This window comes from Lichenostomus cassidix, chromosome 5 (assembly GCF_008360975.1).
Source record: "Lichenostomus cassidix isolate B80296 chromosome 5, HeHo_3.0, whole genome shotgun sequence".
NCBI classification, from domain to species: domain Eukaryota; kingdom Metazoa; phylum Chordata; class Aves; order Passeriformes; family Meliphagidae; genus Lichenostomus; species Lichenostomus cassidix.
Genome location: NC_139486.1, coordinates 44955427 through 44968856, shown reverse-complemented (window position 1 = coordinate 44968856; position 13430 = coordinate 44955427). Strand labels below are relative to the sequence as shown.

General features: G+C 42.2%; 1 protein-coding gene across 2 annotated transcripts in view; it reads right to left on the bottom strand.

Moving 5' to 3' along the window:
- Positions 1-4141, bottom strand: part of TSPAN4 (tetraspanin 4) — a 348147-nt gene extending 344006 nt beyond the window's left edge. The window contains exon 1 of one of the 2 annotated variants that reach the window (XM_085062795.1): positions 4060-4141. The gene's annotated coding sequence lies outside the window, so the exon portion shown is untranslated. The remainder of the gene's footprint in view (positions 1-4059) is intronic. The other variant, XM_085062793.1, reaches the window with a different exon arrangement.
- Positions 4142-13430: the final 9289 nt, after the last annotated feature.

Genomic DNA, 13430 nt, shown 5'->3' with positions numbered 1-13430 from the left:
AGCTATGAATAAACACCCTGAAACAGGAATGCAGTTAATCTGCCCACCGAATTCCTACACTGTTTTCTTGTTCAGCTTTCCAAAACATTTTTATAAGGATCAAACACACAAACTTAGATCTGTAGAGCTAGTGGTATCCCAGAACTGCCTGCTTCCATACTAGTAAGGTAACTGGTTTTGGCATGAGGAGGAATGGTTTGAGACTGGATGAACCAAAGACATAATCTGGGACCGTTAAGTACTAGAATATTTGAGCAAATCTTCTTGCATCAGAGCAATCAATATGAAAAAAATTGAGAAAAATCCACCAAGAGGACAGAAAAGCATTTCTCATTTCCCTGTAACTGTGCAACAGACAAACTGCATTATCTCCTAAAAATCTACCTTGCCAGTAAAAAGCATTCACACTGTTATCCCCATCTTAGACCCAAGTCACATCTGTCCCTGACAACAACAGCTGTCAACACTGAAAGAGCAGGGTGCTCAGCCATCCTTTTCACCCTGGGCTGGAAGCCAAAGCAAGGATAGCTTATGTATTTACAATGCAAAACCAAACAAACTCTTTATTCTGTTCCCTGTGCTATGCCATTAGCAAGCAAGCTGATCAGCCCCAGGGAGTATCCTTGCAATCTGAATATTTGAACTCAAACTCAATTTTCCCTTATTTCCCTTCCCTGTATCACCAGTGAGCTCCAGGTAATACCATAAGAGTCACGTGTACTATCCTACCAATGCAGACAGAAGCCTCTTGGCAGAGTCACCTTTCATTCCCAGTTTCCCATAGCATGAGGCATCAGAGCATGCTGCCCTGGAGTGCTACAGACACTGCTATGATACCTGATAGGAGTTACATTTTAGAAAAGGAAACCACCTCCCTCTTCTTACAGTAGATGAACCCTCTGGAAGGAGAAAAGAAATGCCTCACTTTCATCTCAGAGTTCAGAGGGAATGTTTTATAGCTGCCAATCCTATCAAGATCTTATTCATTGACACACCAGGGACAGCAACTATTCTGAGGTAGTTGGTGCAGCCATGAAGTAGCCAGGTTCTGAAAAGGACTTTGCCTTGTGACATTTGGAAAGCAAAGTAAAAGACATTCCTATGACCCTAAAGCAAATGCCGAAAGCCAGCGTGCAACAGGCAGGCCAGAGGAGTTAAGCAGATGAGGCTACACAAGGCAAAGCCACATGAGGAACAAAGCAGCACCTGCTAGTGAAACCCCAGGTGAGGAATGTAAGCCCAAGCTGTCTAACCTCTGGTGTGCCAGGTCCACTTTCACTCAGAGAGGCAAGACACACTCAGTGCTCAGAGTGGAATAGTGCATGCCAGGATCTCGTAATTGCACATTAGCATCACTGCCATGATACACAACCCTGCATTCCCCATCCATATACAGTGCTCATCATCTCACCTTGACTGCTAAAGGACTTCAGGGATACTATGTAGGCTGTGTAGAAATATAAGAGAAAGACATCCTAGTTAAGAATTGTATTACTTCTTCAACCACTCCACTGAAGCATTCACTGCCTCTATGTTTACCCCCACTTCCCACCCAAGGTGGAAAGTGTCCTTTAACAGACAGGAAACTAGCACAGAGACTAAATCATACTACTGAATTCTCAGAGGGAACCTGTAAGCAGATCATGGAGCTGAAACTGGACTTGCAGAGCTCAAAGATAGCTACCAGACCATTCTCCTTCCAACAAGCGCATCTGCCAGCATGCACTTGTGCAGCTTGTTCAGAAAGTCTGGTGGCTCAACGAAGAATAATCAAGTGAGAGCAGAAAGTCCAGGGTGGTGTGCATTAATAAAGCAAATGCATCAGCAGGGCTACCAATATCCACTCTGCATCCAGCATTGCACGGGGGTTGACCTGCTCTGCACAGACCCTTGCTCAAGCAGGTACAACTGCAGACTCCTGCCTTCTCAAGGGTGCACTAGCCAAATGTTGTAGCACACAAAGGTCTTGGACATAACTCATCTGCAACCTCATCCTCTGTTGTCACAGTTTTTAGTGGAGGTGGCTTCCCTGGGCTCAAGAGGGATTCAGCTTTCCCAGGGCACTGTAAAGAATTAGAAGGAAATGGACACTGACTCAAGAGAAATAGAAAACAGGCTGAAATGTGTGGAAACAATTCTGCTTTTGATTAAAAGAAAAAAACTTAAAAGAAACCAGCCTAGGGTGTTTCTTTGCAGAAAAATGAAGTCTCAGGCTCCTCTGCAGCACTCAGATCAGTGTACCTCAGACTGTGCATAGTTACTGTCCCCAGTGACACCACTTTACAGCAACTCTCTTAAGAAATCACTCACAATCACTACAGATAATTTATCAGGAATACTAATATAAACCAGAATGCCTTTGCCTCAAGCCAAATATCTATCCATGCACCAAGAAGTTGCTCCTTTGAGCAGTGTTCTCCATCATCCAATAGATCAGCACCAAGTGTTTTGAACTTGGTTGCAGAGAAAGGAGTGGAATTCAAAGAGTTAAGAACTTGGCTGCAATTATCAGGAAGAACAGTGGTAATGCAAGGTCCAACCATGGCCCTGATCAATATTCCTAATACAGAAAATAGGCATCTCAGGGCATGTCTGCAGTACTGGAAGCAGTCTTCCATTTGAACAGTTGTTTTTTCCTTCAACTCAGCCTCACTTTTAACTACTCTTGATTAAAACAATTACTTTCACTCAATATTCAACTTCTGACAGGTAATATTCTCTACATATGTTGCAAGCTGGCTCCATCCTTACAGGCAAAACACAAGAGCTCCCTAGAAGCAACTTTTCTTATTTTGTAAGTCATGTATAATTTATGCATCTGCAATATTGACACAGGCTAGAAATACACATCGTGCCAAAATAATCTCTTATAAGCTTTCAACAGATTCTGGAGCATTTTCCTCTTAAGGCATTGCTTCCTCCTGTAATTGCCATTAGTTCTCAGGAGAATCTGTTACCTGAGCACAATTAATTCCTGTACACCCAACCTCATAATCCAAAATCTAGACCACACCAACATTCAATGCCCTTTAATTTTACAAGTGTTTGACAGCCCCTTAAGCACTTACAGAGGTTTTTTGTTCATTTAGTCCTCAAGTTTTCATCAAAACAAACACTTACACATGCATAGATGTGCTCCTGCCTTTCTAGTCTTGCAGATGGATTCCACACAGGACATACACAATTAACATATTCAGCTCTTCCAACCAGGTAAATGTTGTCCAAAATTGTCTGAAAACTGGAGATGGCTTTGCAAGAAATTGTTATCATTGCTATGCAAAATATTAAAATCACTTGAGTCTGTTTTACTGACTTATTGGCAGAAGAGAATTACTGACAAAAAAATCACAGGCAAGTTATATGTTACATGGACATTCACAGATAGCAGGCAGGAGTAGGGAAGCATTTTCTTCACTGCATTTCCTTTAGGTGAGAAACTAATTGGGGGAATAAGGATTTTTTGAGAGTTTTCATTTGGTTTCCAAATAGCCCTGAATTAAGTAGCTCTCTTGCACTCTTGTACAGAGAAAATTTCATTATCTCATTTTAAGAGTATATCTAGGTACAGATGCAGGAACACTCCAGCACTGAGTCACCCTCTCTTTTCACCTGCCATGCCTATGAGTAGATGCCACCCAGGTATGATGTGGTTGCTTTGGCACTTTGATCAGGTTTAATCTTCTTTAACAAAGCAATACTTTTCTTCCATTTTTTAAGTAAGTTTTTCTTTCTGAAGCTGTTCTTGTGAACAAAATATTTTGTCCAATTCTCATTTTGGCTATTGGATGAATAACCAGATCACTCACCCAAAGCACACGGTCTTTGATCATTTTCCTCACAAGGTATGAAGCCAGCCAGAAGAATTTGCACTTATGAGCTTCAAGTATGAGATTTTGTGGGATGGGAAGTGTATGGATCCTTTTGGCCAGGGATTCCTAAATCAAAACTTTCTGCAGTTGCAAGTAAGCAGACAATGTATAAATAGAGAAACATACAATAATCACAGATTACAGCTAACAAATCCTCACTGGAGAAAGAGTGTGTGTAGGAGAAACTCACTGTAACTGGAGGTTCTGCAGATGACACAGAAGATCCAATTAGAAGGAGCTCTTGATCTCCCACAGTAATAACAGCTGGCCCTTCAGTGCAAGACACAAGACACTGAAAGACACAAAACAGATTTGTGAGTAAAACAGGCAGGTGGTCATCAGGAGTCACTTCAGGAACAAACTTTTTAATCCAGTATTAATTACTGCTCCCTGCTTCACAATCCCCTTCCCCTCACCTCTATACTTCCCCAGACACTCTTCAACCTCAGTGGAATTTGTTAAAATGAAACTCAGGTCACCAAATAAATATTAACTTATTGGAGAAAATCTCTTCTTGCACATTTTCAATATAGAATTTTTAAAAACCCCAACATTAATAAGAGGTGACTTTGTCATTGAATCCACTTACAAACTAGTAATGTGAGAGTGACCATGCAATGGCAAAAGAATAAGGCACTCTGAGCATGGAGAGAAAAATGCAGGTAACAAGTGTCTACAGAACAGCAGCCTGTGACTTATGATCCCCCAGCAGCACAACAAGCTTTGGGGGTCTTAGGGAACAATGCACAGAAAGCATTCAGAAGAGAGTGTGGGCTTCTGTTTCCTATACAGGGAGAAGGTCATGGCAAGGAAAAGTGAAATTGGTAAATATTTCTAAACATTCAAGTTTCTGAGGCTGACAAATGCCAAGAAAGCAAGCTTAGCTGGGTGGAAGCAGTTTATGCAACAAATATGCACAAATGAAAAGCATCTTCTACTGGGAGTGTTAAAACTTCACCAAGTGATGCTGCATAGGGAAAAGTAAGTTTATAGCTATATTCAAATGCACAGAAAACATTCAAATGGATAATCAGCCAATGCATAACAGGTTAACTCTACCTACAGAAAAAGCAGTAAGGTCAGAGCTGTAGACAAAACCTCTTCAAAAAAACAATCCCTTTTCCATGGCAGCTTTATAATGGATAATGAATTACACCACTGTTTTGTGCCACAAGATTTTTGCTAGTGTATACATTTCCTCAGGCTGAAGTTTGGAACTGCAGATAGATTTTATAGTTAAGCACAGTGAAATTATCCCCACCATAAATTATGCAGAGTTAAAAAGCCAACCCCCACAAAAGAACTGTTACATCCTTACTGACCACACACAACAAGACTGCATTTTATCTACCCACTTGAAAGACATTAGGTCTGTGGATCAAATGTGCCTGTCTTGCTACAGTTTAACTCCTAGCTTTTTGCTGTTGTTTGTTTGGGTTTTTTAATCTTGTTATTTCAGGTGTTTAATGACACTAATTTCCAGATGGTCTAGAAATCTAACACAGCAGCAAGCAGGCTACATCCCTGTTATGTGCAGGAGTGTCACTGTCTGATATTTTACTGTTATATAAATCAAGCTGGCCCCAAAGAGGCATCAGCAATGCATTTCCTAAACATTGCTTTGTTTTGATTTTTCTGAAACAAAGAACTGAGGAAGTTTCAAGTGCTTCTTGAGAAGAATGAGCTGCCTGATGATTTTTAGATTGGTTTTTTTTCCCTAAACTTGGCAAATACCACAAGCAACATCACCTTTTAAGGCAAAAGGCATCTGAAAGCAAAATCCTTCTTTTAAGCCAGAGTGACTCATAACAGCAAAGACTCTTCCTATAAAAACAAACTCAATCATGAAGTAAGAATGAGCTAGAAGTTCTAGTAGTAACAATTCAAACAAATCCTTTTTTCTCCATGACTTTTGTGGACTGATATTGGTTGGTTCAAGCAGGTGCACTTGACTACTGCAAAAATGAAAACACGCCAGATATAAGACTGGGTCAGGCCAGTGGTCTAATTCATTTGCATCCCTAGAGAGTACAGTAAACACAAGCACAGATGCACAGGAACACACTGCACCCTTATCTTTTCTATAGGAATGCAGGAGGAAGTCTGTATCTACACTGCAGTCACATGTGCTTTCAGCAGAGCTGACGAGCAGCTCAAGAGATAAGGCAGAGAAGATGCAGGAGAATGCACATGACATCGCCTCCAGCAAGCCTGGGTGGCTGTGTACAGCCCAGTACCACCACATCTTCATCACACCCATTCAACATGATAATAAACCCAGGTCAGGAAGGGCTGATCAGACTGCAGCCCAGCCTCCTGAAACAGAGGTGGTCGCTGCAGTCAGAGGAGGCAGCACTAATTATACTAATGAGAGTGGGTGATCTCAGCAGGCTGCATCTAAATCTACTCCTCAAGTCTAGAAGACATCCAAAATCCTCTTCTTTGAGTATCACAGCCATTGCACAGATTTTCCTGGACCTGTTCAACATGTGAGCCCAGGCAACTACATTTTCAGTAAAGAGGGTGGTGACATCACCAGCAGAGAGACCAGGGCTCAACGTCCCTTTCCACAAATGACCTGTTGTGTAACCCCAGGCAAAACATTTTGTCTGCTTGTGTCCCACTTTCTTTCTCAGGCTGGGGCTTTCTTCTGTCTCTTCTTTTGACCAGGGATCTTCTTTTACAAGACACTCATTTCTAGTTACCATGTGTTGCTGAGAACAATGTTGCCTCTAAGCATTAAGTTTAGTAACAGAAACCTCAGCTGCAGTGTAACTCCAATTAGAGCCACAAGGCCCTCCTCAAATCCAGCTACTCCAGACATCCTGTCCCAGAGACCAAAGGCATGTTTTCAGTATTTCTGTCCTGGCTTGTGTCAAATGCTTCCAGGCTCTCTGGCACATCCCACACCACCTGGAGTCCATCTAAAAAGCTCTCTGACAACTCCCAACCATTTAAGAGATTTTTTTTTTTTTCAGGCTAACATCACATAAATTCTTAGTGGGGGAAATGACAGCTTAACAAGAGCAGGTGAATTGAGTCCTAATACCTAAAATCAAACTGTTTGATCAAAGATCTGTCACAGACAGCTCAGCTTTCTAGGAACTTGGACACCCTGAGTTAGGTAAGAGTCCTGCTCTCCAATTTTCTTACTTTCACATACCTATACTTGTTTTTCCTACTCTTCCATTCCTCCCTTGGCACTCCTGTCAAAGAGAGATCAAGGTGAGCTACTGCTGTAACCCAGGACAGTTGTTCCTTGGGGCTTGCTTTTATCTGCACATTGGTCAAGGCACCTGGTTTCTAGATGCAGGACACCTCTCAGTCCTCTAGCACTTTCCAGGGCTTGCTGCTACTACATAGATCACACAATGGTTCAGTTGGAACTGACCTTAAAGATCATCTTGTCCAACCTCCCTGCCATGGACAGCGACACCTGCTATTAGATCAGGCTGCCCAAAGCCCCAGACAACCTGGCCTTGAACACTTCCAGGAACAGGGCAGCTAGAAGTTCTCCGGGCAACCTGTTCCAGTGTCTCATCATGATCATTCTTCCAAACATCTAACTGAAATCTACCCTCTTTCAGTTTAAAACCCTTGCCCCTTATTCTATCACTACACTCTCTCAAAGACTTCATCTTTGCTGCTAGCCCTCATACTGGAAAGCTGCTATAAAATCTTCCAGGCTGAACAAAACCAACACCCTCAGCCTGTCCTCAAAGGAGCGATGCTCCAGGCCTCTAGACATTTTTGTGGCCCTCCTCTGGGCCCACTCTAACAGGCCACATCTTCCTTTGTTGGTGGCCCCAGAACTGGATGCAACACTCCAGGTGGAGTCTCACCAGAGCAGAGGGGAAGAATTACCTCCCTGACCTACTGGCCACACTGCTTTTGTTGCAGTCCAGAATACACTTGGTACTCTGCAGTGTCAGCACACATTGTTGGGTCATATTCCCTTTTCTCATCCACTGATACCCTGCCAAGTCCTTCTCCTTAGAGCTGCTCTCAACCCACTGCTGCCCAGCCTGTATTTGTGCTTGGGATTGCCCCTGCCCAGGTGCAGGACCTTGTTCAACTTCATGAAGTTTGCACAGGCCCATCTCTCCAGCTGGTCCTTATCCACTGACTGGTCTACTTATCAAATTCATGTCTCTCCAGTTTAGAGACAAGGATATTAAGTGGGACACTATCAAATGCTTTGCACAAGTCCAGGCAGATTACATCAGTCACCCTTCCCTCATCTAACATTTCTGTTACACTGCCATAGAAGGCCACCAGATTTGTCAGGCACGATTTTCCCTTAGTGAAGCCATGCTGGCTGTCACCAATCACCTCCTTATTTCCCATGTGCCTCATCATAGTTTCCTGGAGGATCTGCTCCATGATTTTGCCCAGCACAGAGGTGAGAAACTTCCTGGATTTTTTGAATGCAAAGGGTGAACGTGGCAGAAAACACTTGGTACCATGATGTGCTCATATTACCCGAGTTTTCATTCATCTGACCTCCGCCAACAACATTTTTCCTCCCCTTAAACCAGAAAATAGCTTCACCCTTCCTGTTTTGAGGCAACACTCAAACTGTGATAAATTCCAAGCTGCAGCCATTTGGGCAGCAATCCTAAGAGAACAGAATGATTATCAACAGAGATACCATCAGTGGCATTTGATGTTGATCCTAAAAAGGCTTTGCTGTGTGGGCCTTCCCAGGAGCCTTACTATGTGACCTCTTTTTGCCAGTGGTCACATAGATACCCACGGTTCGATTTTAACAGGGACAGCAGAGAAATGCTCCAATTCGTGTCACAACAGCACACAGGACATGCATGGGTAGCATGACTCAACTTCCCTGCCTTGCAGAGAACACACAGAAATTCCCAGCACCATGCAGATTAGGCACAGTCACCTTCACCAGCGGCAAGGGGCCTTTTTCAGTCTCTGCTCTGCTTTCAACCACTGCAACTAATTCAGGAAATTTACTGACTGACTGAACTCTTGTATTAGCACGCAGTGCCTGTAACAAAAAAAAAAGGTATTCTCTGAAGTCCTACTAAACACAAGAGGCTGTGGAAAATAAATTTTAAAGCAGACATGAATACTGTTTGCTCCTGTTTTTAAGAGAAAAAATACCAAAAAGAAATGTCAGCAAGATTCCTTTTTGTAACACCACCCACCAGTCCCCTACTCACACCTGCTTTTTTATTTATGATTTTTTTTTAATTAAGGTAACATTGTATTTTTTTGCCCACATGCTCTCCCCTCAAACAAAACTCCACTTGGCAACTTGCAATCATTTGAAATATCTTCCTTCAATTTCTATTGCTTGATGTGAGACAACTTCACACTGCCAGGAAAGACTACTCTCCTGCCATGCCCATAGCCATCACCATGTACTCCATCCCCAGCAAATCTGCCAGATAAGCTATTCCAGCTGGTATCTTATATATATTATATATATAAAACATGGGAGAATATATAAATAGTTATTCCCTTCCCACTCCTATTTTAGGATTTCCTGAACTCTACACTATTCTTATCCTCCTTACATCAGCATTAACCCTGACAATCATATTCCCGCAATATTAGTTCACCCTTGTCTCTGGAAACCATTCTTGTCTCTGGATTTATTTCACTTTTTTAGTTATTCTTGACAAAGTCCAGAACGTGGAACTGCAACCCATTTATGTATAAGCTCCTCAACTGACAAGCACGTGTAACTTCTATTAGAGTTAGTGCAAACAGCAGATTGTCACTCAGGCACTCTGCTCCAAACATCCACTTGCACTCTGCATCTCTCCTGTGAGCTTGAAAGAGGCTTTGTTAAATATTTGCATCCCGTGTTTCTGCAAAGGCATCTGTGCTCAGCACTTAGCACTGATAACTGCAAGATCTGTGATCCTGCTTTGGTTGTTCCCAAGTCTCAGCCTAACAGGTAAGTCCATTCTTCTCATGCAGAGAAGCTTTCACCTTCATCACTTCTATTTCCAAATACAGAGCAAAAAGATGAGGCTTTACATTCTTGCATAGCCATTCCATTCTAGATGGAATCAGCAACACAAACAACTCATCCCTTGGGAAACATGAGAGTGTCCCAGCACAGTTTAAGGCAGTTACTCCTCAAAGCAGGTAAACAAAGGAGGCTGAAAGGCAGTTGACTCCTGAAGGTCTCTCTGCATCAATCACTGCTTTCCTTCATTGCCATCCAACTCTCAGTGTCTGTCTTTGTATCTAATGTTATTAGATCCCAAGAAGATGTCTGCAGGACATGCTACATCTCAGCAGAGAGCACAGGAGCAGCTCCCATGACACCCTTCTGTATCTGTCAAAAAAGAAAGGCTGCCTGATGCTGTATGGTCATTCATAATTAAGATACTATTATGACCTGCACTAATAATTTAACACCTTCAAAATTCATAATTAAATCAAGATTATTAGAAGTTCAAAACATGAAACCATTGTTAAGATCTGCAGCTTTAAAGTTGGTTTCCAGTTTTAGCTGTTATGTCTAAAAAAAGGGCTGATTCCCCAATTAGAAACTATAACACATATAGATGTTTAGATTAAAATATCCCATACACTGAAGTTCAGCATGCAAATTTGTTAAGCAGGTTTAAAACTGCATTTAAAACTGGGTAAAAAGAGTATTATTCATAATGAAACAAAGTAAGGAAACGTGACTGCTTCTACCAAAATAAAGATAATATCTCACCATCCCTCATTTAGTCCTTCTTGAATGCCTCCCTGGCACAAGCTATGTATGACATCCTCAACTCCCAATCAGTCTCACAACCTCACAAGTTACCTGTCGTGGAAGTGCTTCTGCTGTAGAATTTCAATGACAAATATTCTCCCTACACCTGCAGAATAGGCTATTGCTCTCACAGGTTATCCTGGCACTGCAATGAACTCTTTTTCCAGACGATTAGGCCATTGATTTCCTGTGGTTCGAGGACTTTCATTTTCCTTTAAAGCCCTAGCTAAACCTAGACTGGCAAATATTTCTTAATTTAGATCCTATTAAATGGTTAGGGAAAGTTTAAATCTTAACCTGATTTGCCATTATTTCAAATTCACCATTAGAGAGGTTTCTTTTCAGAGAATACATTTAATTGAGTATCTATGATTATGATTATACACGCAAACAAATATAGACACAGCACTGTTTAAATGCCCTAATTCCAGTGCTCATCCAGTGATTCTTAAAACTGTTCCAGGGCTTTTGGAAACAGAGGGCATTTTTAAAATATGACATGTACTTAACTCCTCAAATATATTCCCAGTGAACACAGCCAACTGTAAACCTTTAAACAGAGATGAAAGGTATTTTCTAAAGGAAATATTCCATTTCTCAAAGAGCTGATACATCTCTTTTAGTATCCCAATACTGCACACATTTGTCCCTCTGTCATCCTTACAAGTACAAGGACTACCCCTCCCATGCTGTTATGGGTATGGCCCTGAGACACCACGAGGATGGCAAAACCAGCAACAGCACTCTCCACTCTCCAAGCTTCCTCTGAGCAAGGGGAGTGCAGCACTGACTGAGCTGACTGATAGTTTACTAGCTAGGTCTGGGGTCAAACTGCACTCTTTCAGAGGTATTTGCAGCATGACAGTGACTCACAGCAACACTTCAAGCCGTCCTGAGATCATTCACAATGCTTGACATCATGCAGAAGTGACCTTCCCAAGGAGTCTGCTGCAGAGCTGGGAGCTGAACCAAGTGCCACCAAGCTCCCAGTGAGCACCCAAGCTCCACAGGGAGCAACAGGGAAATGTCCTCCCACAGACATGCCCTAAGCAAACACTCAGGAGCATCTGTGCAGCAGCAAGGTAGACAGGAAAAATAACAATGAAGGCAAAGGAAATTTGGTGGTAATAACAGTTTACACATCACTTAATTTCCTACCTCAACCAAACAGTAAAGCACTTGAGGACACGGCACTCTGAGTTTTTTAGTACTGTAATATCAGCAAAGTATTCACTTGTTTTTCAGGGGATTTTTTCAGCTTTTTCTTTTAAGCTAGTGACTTAAAACAACTGTTACCTTAATTTTGTTGCTGTGGATACACCAAGACACACATTTTGCTCCCAGAAAATCTCCAAGACGGTGAATTATATCATATGAATTTTACCATGGCACTTCCAGGGAGAAGACACACCTCTCCTATCCTCACCCTTTGTGGTAACATCACGGAGTTAAACCAACACTGTTGGTAACTTCGCCGTTTTAAGGCAAGTTTTGATCTTTTGCGCTCCTAAATGCACCATCCAAAACACACAATCCTAGTAAGTTCTCCATCTCTGACTGCAGCACTCCCTCTGCTCTGCTCTTCCATCTGGCCAGAGAGTAGCTGGCTGCAGCCCCAGGCCCCCGTGCTGGCAGAGCAGTGCGGCATCGCTGCGAGCCCATCAGCCAGCCATTACAAATAACACTCCTGGCGGGGCCACAGTCACTGCAGCCATGGCAGGCACTCCTGGTAAATGAAGAGCTGCTGTGCAGCAATTTCAGAGCGCTGGGCTTTGGCAACAGTGCGAGCACTGGATGTGACCCACTCCGTGGGGGAAATACAGCACAGCACAAGTCTCTCTGAGCCAGGACAGCGGCATTCACATTGTCCAAAGAGTAACACTCTCCCTCTCAAACACACCAATATCAGAACCAGTCACAAGATGAGAGACTTATAGAATAACTATTCTGCACAGAATACAGAATACATTGAAAATTTGTGATCTATGCAGGAGTCAAATTATCACCTTAGGACAGGATCAATTACCATTTATAACTCACACTTATCTGCACAGTTTGGAAAGTGTCTAAACCAGTACCTAGGGACTAGCTGTCTACACCTAAGATATTAAACAACTATACATACTGCTGGTACCCCAAACATCTTCCCTCTGGAGAAAGATTCAAGAAACAGATTTAATGGGATCCTTACCACCATGACGCCTCAGGAAAACCAAACGCATCTCATCAAAAATCAGCATTACTTTCCATGTTTAAGTTCCACTGTAGAAATGTAGGTTGGCATAAACTACTGCAAATATACTGGAGTATTTTACACTCTGTCAGGAGACCCCACTCGCCTTCAGAATCAACAACTTTAAATTATTTAAATGTTTTCAGAAGTTTTGTGCTGAATCAGTTGCACCCTATTAGTTAAACAAACTTGACAATAGATGCAGTTCTTTACCTCCTGTCCTGATCCCTATTACACAGGCAAAGCAGTTACCAACAGGGCTTCTCTGCCTCTCAGTTGTCACACATTATAGAGACAACACTTCAACTTATCGGTCCATCTTGCCACCAAGATCTGCCCTTCAAATCCATCTCCCACAATACCTATTTACTACGTTTACCTCAGGAAATTTCTGGGGTTTTCTGAGGCAGACTGGGCAGTACAGCATACAGGTAATTACTTGCCTATACTTCACAAAAATGGGGGAAAATGGGGAAAAAATTATGTATCATATATACATTTAAAAAAAAGCAAAGCTCCACACAAGTCTATGACAAGAAAGAGAGCCCAACCTGGAGTTTCAGAAATTCATGGAAGACAA